The following is a 13,971-nucleotide window of genomic DNA, read 5'->3' as shown; positions in this document are numbered from 1 at the left end:
TTTACATTTAACATCATATGCACACCCCCCCGCCCTTAACTCGCCTCTCATCATCATTGCTAATACATCCGGGCCTCCATAATTCATCACCGTCATTCATATTTCATGATCATAATAACCCTATAGCAAAAGTTTATACCCATGACCAAACAAAACATATGAGGCACACATTTTCAAATTTTTGTTCATATTGTAGTCATTCTCTCTCCAATCTATAGTTCACGCTCTTCTTTGAGAAAATTTGACAATTTTCACAACATAAGGAAAAAATCATCTTGGCAGAGGTTCGAAAGCAGGGTTTTTCAACTGTGATAAAGCTGTTGCGCACCAACTGCACAATATTATGAGCTACACAGTCACTACACAACCACTTCAAGATCCTTGCAGAGGTATCCCACTGCTTCCTATCGAGTTTTATTGTTGTTAGAGGTAGGAAGCATACCTTTCCAGTCACAATTTTCCCTTAAAAAATCAGTTAGACATTGATTGGTAAAGTCTTTGTGTGTTTGCTGCATAATCGTTGTGTATATGTTGCGCAAAAGCTTGCCTTGCTATTAGTTTATGTCTGAGGCATTTTCAATGTCGAGGGTTTGTATGTGAATGCATTAACATATGTATAGCATATCCATTAGTCACATTATCTATCAAATTTGACCTGATTTAATTTTTATATGCTCACTTTCTGATTTTTCATGTCAAAGGGTTGTCAAAGCAATAGTTATTTCCCAAACCCTAAAAGTCTTTGAAACATTGTGAAAACATACTCAGCTAGCCTACTTCATCTCACTTTCACCCTTGTCATGTTGTCATCCCTTTAATTGCGCTATCAGTTAACCTTTTATCCATAGACTTCATGTATTCCATGAAGACAGAGTTGAAACCGTGTATTGTAGTTTTCAAAAACTAGATGGAAAGCCCAGGGTGTAAAAGAAAAGCAAAGGGACGGCAGGTAGTTCATGTTGAGCCTAGAATTTTAGAGATGGTGAACTCTGACCCTGCAATCCAAGTGGCATTTGAAAGGACAGGGTGCATAGCCTTATGTGAGAAAGTCCAAACACATGGCCACCATTTTCAGCTTGCTAGTATGTTTTCCCAAAACTTTAAAGGTGACAAGGTTAAAATTGGAGACTTAGAATTCACAATGTATGAAGAAACTATTTCTCAAGCTACAAAGATTCCATTACAGGGTGAAAGATGGTTCAAAGGAAAGGAGTTATATGCCTCACATTTTAAAGAGTTTGTAAAACCTCAATACAAAAACAAATATGACACCACATTTCCAAGAAATTACCTATTGAGCCACTACAATGAACTATTGAAAGTAGTACATATGTATTTTACATGTGAAGGCCGCTTCAGTAAGGTGTACCAATATCAAATTAGGTTTCTTATGCACTTCACTGGTAAGAGGAGCTTGAACTTACCTTATTACCTATTCAAAAGCTTGGGCAACAAGGTAGAAAGGGTTCAATCCAAGCAAGAGAAACACTTGCCTAGGTTATTCCACTTTGCAGTGATCAAACTGTTGGTTTTGCATGAGTTAGAGAAAAGGAAAATATCTTAGAATGATTTCTTGTCAACATCAGATTTTCTAGCTCATACAAACACTTATCCTATGGAAGTATCTGAAGAGCTTAAAGATGAAGACCCAGAAGGAAACAATGAGGGATAAGAGATAAGCTAGTAAAGGGAAAGGAAAGATCCAAGTCGCACATGAAGAAGCACACTTTATACATAGGTCGAGGACTAGATTGACGATTATATTTTCTACGAAGTAGTTTATTGAGGAGACAACTCCTCAAAATACCTTTGGTGTCCCAAATGATATGCTAGAACAAGATGCAAGAGGTGAGCAAGATGTTCAAATAGAGGACAAAGACCTTGAAATTACAAATTTGCAGAAAAACCTTGCTAAGGCTCATCTTACCATTACCTATTTGCAAAAGGAGAACTAAGAGATCAAGCAGAAAACAAAAGAAGAAACCCAACATAAATAAAGTGAGTTCTCCAAGAGCCTCCCAGACCTACAACCCAGGATAAATTAAATAGGTGATTGATGTAGAGAAGGTAAGAGAACCCAATGTGCAGCTAAGGAAGCCTATGACAAGGTCAACAGCTAAATGGAAAGAGCAGGGGAAAGAAACCTTTCAAACAACAAAGAAGCTGAAGTTTGATGAATGGAAGGAGTATAAGAGGATATTTGAGGAGATTGAGGTATTCCAAAGGAAAGTTGATCAGATAACAAAGAATACTGAAATCTACAAGAGGGACATCAATGATGCCATCTCGGAAGCTGATGTTCAGGTTGTAGAAGCTTTTGACGTAGTTGATAAAACCAAATTATTCCTAAAATGGACTATTTTCATGTGCCAAAAGAGAAAAGAAGCAAAATTGGGTGCATCTGGGAAGAAATGAATCTCTGTGGGCTATAGTGAAAATTCTAAGGGATATAGAATTTATGTGGTTGGTCAAAATGAAGTTGAGATAAGTCATGATGTCACCTTCGGTGAATATATGGCCCTTAGGAAGATCACCAACCTTCCTATCCTAAGGAAGGATAAAGAAGCTGACACTAGAAATCAGGGTGCAAAAGAAGACGAAACGATGCATGATGTTGATGAACCTATGAATATTATTGATCCTACTCCTCCAAAAGGAGACCCTCATGGCTTAGGGAGACTCTTGAAGATGCCGAGAGACACATTGCACCAAGGGGGACTTTCTGTGAAAGCAAGAAGCCGAACATGTATCAAGGATATTTGACTGCCATGAGCACTATCATTCAAAATGAGCCTTCATCATTTGAAGAAGTCGTGAAGCATCAAGTATGGAAGGATGCTATGAATGAAGAATATGAGTAAATTATGAAGAACGATGTCTAGGATGTGGTCCCTAGACCCCAAGACAAATCGGTTGTCAACTCTAAATGGATCTACAAAATAAAGCATGGATATGATGAAAGTGCAGACCCTCTCATTCAAAAATGTAAGAGGGAGTTGGATTGTGAGATGAAGGACCTAGGAACGATGCACTATTTCCTAGGGTTGGAGGTTTTTCAAAATCCAGGTGAAATTTTCCTCTCTCAAGGAAAATATGTTGTGAAGATATTGGAAAGATATGGGACGGTGGAGTGCACGCCCCAGACTACTCCGATGGAACTTAACTTTAAGAAGTTATGTGGTAGTGTTGCTGGACATGAATTGGTAAATGCTTCTGAGTATCATCAACTCATAGGAGGACTGGCGTTCTTGGTGAACTCCCATCTAGACATATGTTTTTTAGTTAACACATTGAGCCACTATATGGTTGAGCCTCATCATATACATTGGATTGGTGCCAAGGATCTTCTGAGATATCTTCTGGACACAATCACTCATGGACTGAGATACACTACTGGAAATGTGAGGCTGCATGGTTATTTAGTTGTTGATTGGGTTGGTAGTGTGGTGGATTGCAAGAGCACTTTTGGATGTTGTTTTTCTTTGGGTTTTGCTTTGATATCCTGGATGAGCAGGAAGTAGAAATCAGTTTCCTTGAGCATCACTGAGGTTGAATACATATATGCTAGTATGGCCTCCTGTGAAGCTGCCTGGTTGACGGATCTCTTCAGTGAGATGTTTGGACATGTTCTAGATACCACCGTGATCCTCTATAACAACCAGAGTGGGATCCAATTATCAGAGAATCCTGTGTTTCATGATCTCTCCAAGCATATAGATATCAAGTACCACTTTATCCAGGACATGGTACTCCATCACATTGGGACTAATGAGAAGGTCGCCGACATTCTGACGTAGCCCCTAGGGAATGTTAAATTATTGGCCTTTCGAGAACGACTTGGAGTTGTGGAGAGACTGTCTTATGAGGGTCGTGTATGAGATGGAAATTGAGCTATGGGAGCTCCAAGTGACTTGGGGTACTTCTTGGAGCAATGAGCATCCATAGGGTGAGTGGTTCAGCCTTCCCCTAGTGGTTTTATATGTATAGGGTGAGTGGTTTAGCCTTCCTCTGTGATACCCCTTGGTGACATGTAAGAAGGATGAGTGGTTCATCCTTCTCCTGTTGAGACATACTACCCATGCAGTCTGGGACTCATGGGAAGTACCTCTCATCTGGTCAATAAGTAGGGAAATGAGAATAGGGACCATAGTACTACCAATGGATGCATCGTGTACTACCATACTCCCTATGTTAGCATGACTGATATTGATCTGGGATCAATGGGAACTGACGTTGGACCAATAATAGTGGTATGAGACACTCTCTTTTGATTGGAACTGACTTCGGTTTAGTAAGAGTGGTATGAGAAAATGTCTTTTTAGGACTGACTTCAGGTCAGTAGAGAATGGTATGATACATTCTCGACCATTTCTTCTTCTTCATAGTTCAGTAGAGTAGAGCAGTGCATTAATGGAAGATATAGTACAGATTGGCAGAAGCATTAGTAGATGGAGTTCTCCCTAGTTGAGAGGGAGTGTTAAATTGGAAACTAGGGCCAAAATCCACATGGGTAATCTTATTTATGACAACTGATATTTTTCTTGGATTCCTCTCTCCGAGAGGTGTAGAATTGATCTAGAGATCATCCGATTCTGACATGTACAAATGAAGTTATGAATTTATTTCGATTATGGACAAATTGTCAAGGTTGGCCAGCAAACTTATGTAGGCTCAAAAGCCCAACAATAACGTCTATTCATCCTCAACGTTTGCTATAAATACATGATGTCTTAGCCTCATTTGGACATACTCATCCTCAAATTTCTCTCTCTCTCTCTCCTCATTGATTGGGTACATATTTCTGGGCCTCTCTCTCTCCACACATTCGAAATTTCAAGAGAGCGAAATTTCAGGAGGCCAAAATTTTAGGAGAGCAAAAATTCAGGAGTCCAAAACTTCAGGAGGCCGAAATTTTAGAAGACTGAATTTCTGGATAGTCTGACCAAACATTGACTCGCATGCCTTGACCTCCTTTGACTTCATTTTTTTGAGGGCTATCTCTGTTTGGGCAGGCCGCATTTCTGGGCACAAAAATCAAGGCTAAACGTTGATTGTTGACTGCAACTAGGGCTGACTGCAGGTGGGTTGTTTGACCAAACTTTGACTGGGCTGAATTTGAATGTTTTGAGGGATGTTTTATCTTGCTGTTTAGAGGCCAAAGTTGACTAAATTTGACAAAATTGTTGAGGGTCAAATCTTCAATGTTGACCAATGTTGACTTTTCTAGTTAGGGCTCTTTTCTTGCTGTTATAAATTATCATATTTGTAAATTGTACTATCTCTCTCTGCTGAACTATTGAAGACTATAAGAAGAATTGATTAAGGGTTTCCCCACATTGGGGTTTGTCCCTGGCTGGTGCCACATCTTATGTCCTCTTTTCTTGGCTTGTCTTCTACTATTTATGTTTATGTTTTATTTTCATTTTACTATCATGTTGATGTGATTGCTAATTTGAATATCGATACTTGACTAATAAAGAAAGTGAAGTACAATTTCTCTAAAGAATAGAACATACCATTGTTGCCTAAAATTAACGCTTTCCCTCTCCACACTTACAAAATGACAACTCTTCTATGCCCATATCCCATTCTTGGTGAATCCACCAGTCCCACAATGACCTCAGTCTGATTCTCCAACTCCAAATCGACCATGTTTCTCCCAATCATGTTCAAACCTATGATACACTAATGTGTTGATCTCTACATCCACCAGGTTACATAAATCGTTAGTGACCGAGGCATCTGCCTAAAGCCAACTAGGCTCTGATACCAAATGTTAAAATTAAAGCGAAGAGAAAACCAAATTTATTGAGAGGAAATTTAAAATTACCAACAACAACAAAATACATAAAACACATCAACACCATATTTACCTAAGAAAACCCCAACTCCATGAAAAACCAATTGATATAATTCCATCAAATCCCTTGGCTAAACCCTGGCCAATCCGGCCAAGCGAGCGTTCATCGCTGACATTCCCTAGCCCATTAAAATAAGGTTCCTCTCACTCTTTTAACAACTCTATTATATGAATTCCATAGGCATAAAAACATGGGCAACAAAAAAATCATGGGCCTAAAACCACTATTGTTTACCTAGTAACTTGGATTCTTTCCCCAAGTCAAGTTTACCTAACAAAATGTTCCTTTTGGTATGCTAAGGGTCCGATATGAATGAATGACAAATGACAAGAAAATATCCATCCTGTTAACTAATGGAGGTGGCCCAAAAATAATGGATTTTTAAGGTTCTGCATTATACAAAAATTTGGGGTTCTATTATAAAAATCACATATTTCTTGTTTGCTGATATGACTCAATCCCAATAAAGGATTCTCTAATCAAACATAATTTCTTTGTGCTTTATACCTGTTGTTCACCATCTACTACTCAATCTAACTCTTTTGTCTTCTTCGCTTATGCACTCCTCCCCCTCATTCGTCTTCCTTATACTTCATATTTCATATTGCTCCTTTCCTCCTCAGATCCTATAATGCGCTTTTGATTACTCACTTACATCTCATAATCAATAGCACTCACCCATTTGGTTATATGTTGTAACTTGGAACTTAAGTTGGGCCAATTCATCAAAGTGGTTTCCTAGATTGCTTGTTTTAAGGAATTAACATGAACTAATGTGACATTCAATTTGGGCCAAAACTACATAGGTTTGATATTCCATGGAGCGATTCAAACTTGAGACTATTCTTCCTCTAAGTTGGTCCATGAATCCTTGGAACCCATTTACTTTGGGTTTCTTGGCCATGTATCTAGTTAGGTCTCCTCCTAAGCTTGATATCAATGAGAACAAAAGGGCATCATGGGTCTCACCCTAGCTTTGACATCAATGAAAACATAATATACAACATTAGAAACCCTAACCACCAAGCACCATTATCTTTGACTATAAAGATTAAATCTCAAAGTGGAATATTTAAATAATTTTTAAGGAAAAAATATTTAAGGTGTCCAAGGAATGGAAAACTTATATAATTAAAGATTTTAGGATAAACATATGTTAAACACTATTAAAAAAAATCATAATACTTAAATAAAAACCTTGATTTACCCTTATAACCATGACAATAAATCAATTTTACCTTGTAATTTATTTTATAATAATAATAAATAAATATTAACATCCACCATCATTCACATAAATCATCCCAAAAATGATATGATTATAGTTATTATTAATCTATAATAACTAGCCCAATTGTAATGGACACCAATAATCTTAAGACAATCATGCAAACAAGAAAGACAATTGTGACAATAAAGTTTATAATAATTCAAATGTTAAGATTGAGAGTTAGTTGCTTGGCTATAAAACCTTTTAATAATACAAATAATTGCAAATCCTCATTTATAAAATGTAAATAGCTTAATAAATTTAAACACAACCTTTCATTAAATAACAATGATAAAAAAACAATGATAAAAAATATTTCTTTTATTAAATCTTAAACTTAGATGTATTATTTGTATTTAAAAACTATAAAAGCTAACACCCTCTTTCCAATATAAATACACCTCTCAATATAGTTATAACGGTAATGAAAACATAAAATCTATATTACCAAACATAAAGCATAAAATTAAAAAATAATTATAATTATGAGAAACATAATTAATATGTTAATATGTCAAAGGTTGAAATTTAAAAATATTATGCTTATCGATTATTGAGTTATGTTTACAAAAGTTTGAGACAATGCTATCAAAGATCAACTCGTGTGTTAACAAGAATGCAAGTTCCCCCAATCAATTCCATGTCAACACCAACTTTCCTTTTAAAGTGTAAATTGGTTTGGTCGACAATTTTCTTGATTTAAAGGTGGATTTCAAGAGGACGTAGGTTATTACACTAGGTGTTTGAAAGATTGCTCCATGAATCAAAAGCACTGGCACTCAGTATGGGGACCAGATATAAGGACATTCTAATTAGAGGAGTAATGTAAGGTTGTTTAATAATATAATTTAAGATATTAAAAATAAGTTAAAGGTAATTAGTGGAAGCTTGATATCAAATTTGGATTTTTGTTTTTTTTTTTTTTTTTCATTTAATAATTTTGAGCCTTTTATTTAATAAATAAAGGTTTATTATTAACGAGATTTAAGAAATCAAAATTTTAGAAAAGAGTATTTTTATTTAGATTCGCATTAAAATATAAATAAAATATTATGTTTAGGTTTATTTCTTTTCTAAAATATTTATTATTATTTTAAATGTAGTTTGAATGGTTAAAATAATTTTTTTTATCATTCAATTTTAAATTTAAATTTTACTAATAACATGTTTCTCTCTGTATAGACCAACTAAAATTGACAACATATGAACAATTTCACTTCACTTAAGTATAATTGAAGGTCGATGAATTTTTTTAAAATAATTTTAACAAGAATTATCACAATTGATTGTGGCCAATGATATTAAGTATTTGACATACTAGTTGGTGTCTAATTGAAATCTGACTAGGTGAAGTTTACTAGTTTACGTGATCCAAAATGGATTCAGTTTTGCCTCTAAATCAAAGTCTTCAAATTCAGTTGAAAGTGGGATCAAGTCAAAGTGCTCGACGAGACGATTCCAATGGTGCAAAAGGTGCAAAAATCTGAGTTCAGATGAAGATGTTAAGGCCATTCAAAGTTTCAAGGCAAACTAGGGCAAAAGGAGGAAAAGTCAAAGTCAAACAATCAACAGTCAACCCAGGGTGATTTCAGCAGGACACATGTCATTCCGAGAATGCGCCATATGTCTAGGGTTATGTCAACAAGGTTGATGATGTGTTGTGATTTGATTGGTTGAAATGGGCCAATCCGATGCTGACATGTGGCAGCTCGGATTTGCCCAATGTTGGCATGAATCCCAAAATTTTGGGGGTCAGCGATGATCGAACCCCTGACCTCCCGGAAAGGCTGAGATCTTGTAAGAATAGCGCACCAATTGGGCTAGAGTTCAGTCTTGTTAACGAAAAGGTTGGAATTGTACTAATGTTGGATAGGTGTTAAGTTGTCGAAAAAGGGCAGGATGGTCAGGGTCAATCCCATGATCGCCGGAATTAGAACAGAGTCAAACACGTGGTTACATATAAGCCATACATGATATATCTATATCTATATATATATATATATATATATATATATATATATATATATATATATATATATATATAGATATAGATATATATTACATCGTAATATATCCATACGATATATCCACCATATCAAATATTAAACCTACAATATACATATCATATCTTTGCGATATAAAATGTTGGAGTGTTGGGCAGGGGTTTCGACCCACTGACCTCCCAATATATATATGTGCCTTCACAATAAATCCATGACCACTACGCCATATGAACGGGCTTGTTAACAAGCTGTTCCAAAACTTTGATAACATTTCATTGCAGGTACAGAATGCTAAGGAGCGCGTGATTTTCCAAGGTGGTTTTTGTGCGCAGAGGTGCTTTTGTGCAATAGAAAGGTATTTTTTGCAGGGGTATGATGGTTTTTGACTTTCTAGGGGGTCTGGGAGTCATTGTGGCCAAATATGGTCGAGTTTACATTCATTTGACTCAAAATTTCGAGCTGGACACAATGGTGATTTCCATTTTATCATCTGAGACTCTGTTTTTGAGCTCATGCCTATAACAACATATTGAAGATAAAATAAAGAGATCAGCAGTGGAAGAGAAAGGACTAAGAGACATAGCCAGAAAGTCTGGTGAACTCGTTTATTGAATTTGGCTGTGTTGATGTGTTTAAATGTGTCTTAAAATTGTTTATGTTTTTATGTTATTCACAATCTTTTCGATCCATTGCATTAATTAACATAAGCGAATTCACACATAGTCTATAATACCTTTTTCAGTTATGGATCAAGTGGCATCAGAGCAAAAAGGTTTTTAAGGTTTGACAAGTTTGTGTGAAGATTTGAATTCTTACTAGGTTGAGGTTGAAATGAGGTGAAGGAGAGCTTGTTGAGGTGAATCCAGAGATTGGAAGGGTCTTTTCACAAAGAAGGATGGCAGATGAAACTCCACTTGGGTCAGAATCCCAATTCTTGGATAGTTTCATGATGATACGTGCCATGGTGGAAGAGATGTATCATGAGTTTAAAAAGGGTAAAGGTGAAGGAACTTCATCACCTAAACCAGACAAAGGAGCAGAGGAACCTTTTCTTTTTACTCCTCCAGATAAAGAAGATAAAGGAAAGGGAGAAAAGCCTCCTCCATCTCCTCCATCATCACCATCATCGTCATCATCATCGTCTTCTTCTCATAAAACTAGTTCTTCTAAGAAGAAGAAAAAGAAAGCCTCTTTGATCAAATTAGATGTAAAATTTGATTTGTCAATTTATGATGGATAACTTAATGATGAAAAGCTTGATAATTGGATAAGGCAAATTGATGTATATTGCAGGGTACAGAAATTTGATTCAGAAATAAAGAAGATCCAGCTTGCTAGCCTTCTACTTGGAGGAACCACACTTGTATGGCGGGAAGGCAAAACACAAGCAGATCTCCAAAAGCATGGTAAAATCATTTCAACTTGGAATGAATTTGTTTCTGCTATTAAAAAGAAATTTTATCCATTGGCTTATATGCAACAAGAAATGATGAGTTGGCAAACACTACGTCAATTAAAAGGTCAAAGTGTTCAAAGTTATACTCAGGAATTCTGTAAGAGAGCTTTAACATTAGGCATTTTTTTGGACTCACCAGAAACATTGTTGAAATACATAGGTGGTCTTCATAGTTATTTGAGGCATACCATACTTATGTTTAATCCAACTAGCTTAGATGATGTATCTGTTCAAACAACTCATCTAGAAGCTGGAGGTAAAAATGTTACACCAGATGTTAGGAAATCATCTAAACCTATTGTGAGCAAGAATAAAGGCAAGAAGAAACTTAAGTGGAAAGAAAAGAAATAAAACAATGTGAAGAAGGATGAACCTTCATGCACTCATTGTAAGAAGGAAGGACACGATGAGGCACACTGTTGGTCATTGCATCCGGAATTGAAGCCTAAGAAGTTTGGAGGCAAAGAGCGTAAGAATGTTGCTTCTATTCAAAAGGACTTGGGATTAGATTCAGGTGACGAGTCAATGATTACAACTACCGGTATAAAAGGTAAAGATTCTAAAGCATCTACAAGTACTTCTTCGCATTTTGTTGATAATGATAATGATGAGATGAAAAGAAATGAGCTATTTTACATAAGAGTCATTTCCAAGCATACTAAAATTGATAATTTATTTGATAGTGGGTCATGAGTTAATTTGATTTCTGAAGCAGTTGTAAAGAAGTTGGGTCTAGAAGCAAAACCTCATAAAAATCCATATCCATTAGGTTGGGTGTGTGATAAAACTAAGCTACAAGTTACGAAACAATGTAAACTTCATTTTGCTATTGGGTCAAAGTTTGTAGATGAGGTTGAGTTAGACAAAGTCCCATTGGACATATGTGGAATTGTATTAGGAAGTCCATACTTGTATCAACTCACTAAGGATGGAATTGAATATATTTTAAGGGCTCATAAACTCAAAGATAACTTCTCTTTCATAAATTCAGGACAGATGAAAATAATTGTAAATGCAAGCAAACAATTTTTACTTATGATTGTAAAAGAAAAGGATATTGATAAATCCGATGCATTCCAAGGTTATAATCCTAAACAAAAAGCAGATCTAGTTAAAGTTGTTTCCAATTATGATATTCTATTTCAAGAGCCTAAAGGGATTCCACCCAAGTGAGAGATAGAACATGAGATTTATTTGTAGCAAGATGCTCCACTACCTAACATTGGAATGTATAGGTTATTAGCTCTAGAGAATGCAGAAATAAGGAAGTAGGTACAGGAGTTGCTCGATCAAGGGTTTATTCGACCAAGCACATCACCGTGTGGATCACCTATTGTGCTAGTGCGAAAGAAAGATAGTTCGTGAAGAATATGCACTGATTTTAGAGCATTGAATAAAATCACTATAAAGAATCTTTATCCTCTTCCTTGTATTGCTGATTTGTTAGATCAGTTAAAAGATGCAGTTTACTTCTCTAAATTGGACTTGCGAAGCGGCTACCATCATATTAGAGTTATAGAACAGGATGTATGGAAGACTACTTTCAAAACGAAGCAAGGACTCTATGAATGTATGGTTATGCCTTTCGGCTTAACTAACGCTCTAGCCACATTCATGCGAGTCATGAATGATGTATTTAGGCCATTCATTGATGATTTTGTAATAGTCTATTTAGATGACATTCTTGTTTTCATTAGAACATGGGATGAACATGTAAAGCATGTAAAGCAAATTTTAGATGTTTTGAAAATAGAAAATCTCTATGTAAAACTGTCAAAATGTGAATTTGGAAAAATATCTTTAAGTTATTTGGGTTATATTGTAGGGGGTGGTGAATTGAAGATAGATCCCTTTAAGGTCAAAGTCATTGTAAATTGGCCTAATCCCAGTACTGCTACAGAAGTTAGAAGTTTCTTAGGAGTAGCGCAATATTGGAGAAAGTTTATTGCTAACTTTTCTTTGATTGCAGCTCCTTTACATGCTTTGACAAGTGTGAAACATGTGTTTCAGTGGGGAGGAAAACAACATAAATCCTTTGACACATTGAAACAAAGGATCAGTACAGTGTTAATACTAGCATTGCCAGATATTTAGCGTCCATTCGAGATCGAGACAGATGCAAGTGAATATGCCATGGGGGCAGTGTCGATGTAGCATGGAAAGGCTATATGCTTTCATTCTGAGACATTCACATCAGCAGTAGTTAACTATCCTACATATGATAAGGAATTATATGCATTAGTTCAAAGCGTTAAAAAGTGGAAACATTACATAATGGGTAAAGAAACAATCATACATACAGATCATCAACCACTTCAATGTTTACACTCACAAACAAAATTCCAAAATCACAACATTACAGGTGGATGGGTTTTCTACCGCAAATTCATCTTGTTATTAGATATAAGAAGGGCATACATAATAAGGTTGCAAACATGTTATCAAGACCAATCATAAATGCATCCACAATACTTAAGCATAATTCAATAATTCATGAAAGTTACATTGAACAATATGCTCAAGACACAGATTTTAAGGATGCATATGCAACTTTAAGTCATGGAAAGTAGGTAGAAGAATTGGATTATTACATAAAGGACGAACTCTTATATCATTTGGGAAATTTATGCATTCCACAAATTGAAAGAGTTAATAAAATTTGAGAAGCACATACTTCTCTCATATCAGGTCATTTTGGTGTAAGTAAAATAGTTGCACAATTACAAAGATTCTACTATTGGCCACGAATGAATGAGACAGTTTCTAGATATATTAAAGGATGTATTATGTGTGCTACAAGTAAGCCAAGTAATAGAAAATTAGGCTTATATACTCCATTACCAATTCCTTCTCGTCCTTGGGAAAGTGTTTCCATGGATTTTGTTGGGGGCTTGCCAAAGTCTAGAAAGGGTCATGATTATTTGTATGTAGTTGTGGATAGGTTCAGTAAGATGTGTATTTTGACACCATGTAATAAATAGGTCACAGCTAAACGAACTACATAGTTGTTCTTTCAAAATGTATGGGTTCATTTTGGGTTACCCACTTCTATTGTATCCAATTGAGATTCTCGATTTGTTGGGAAATTTTGGTCAAGTCTATGGGAGTTAATGGACACAAAGTTAAAGCAGAGCACGACATTTCATTCGCAAACAGATGGTCAGGCAGAAGTGGTCAACAGGACAGTGATAGAGTTACTTCGAGGATATTGCAGCAAGCATCCCAAACTTTGGGATGAGCATTTGTGTTATGTGCAGCATACTTACAACCATGCAAAACATTCTTCTACTTAGAGATCTCCTTTTGAGACTTGTTTTGGTTTTACACCAAAGTCTCCCTTGGATTTTGTCTTTGGTGAAGACATAGCAGTTTATGGACACA

Source organism: Pinus tabuliformis, chromosome 8, assembly GCF_031772625.1.
Source record: "Pinus tabuliformis cultivar Carrire ecotype Pingquan chromosome 8, CPIR1, whole genome shotgun sequence".
NCBI lineage: Eukaryota > Viridiplantae > Streptophyta > Pinopsida > Pinales > Pinaceae > Pinus > Pinus tabuliformis.
The sequence above is the reverse complement of the archived record's forward strand: the minus strand, read 5'-3'. Positions refer to the sequence as shown.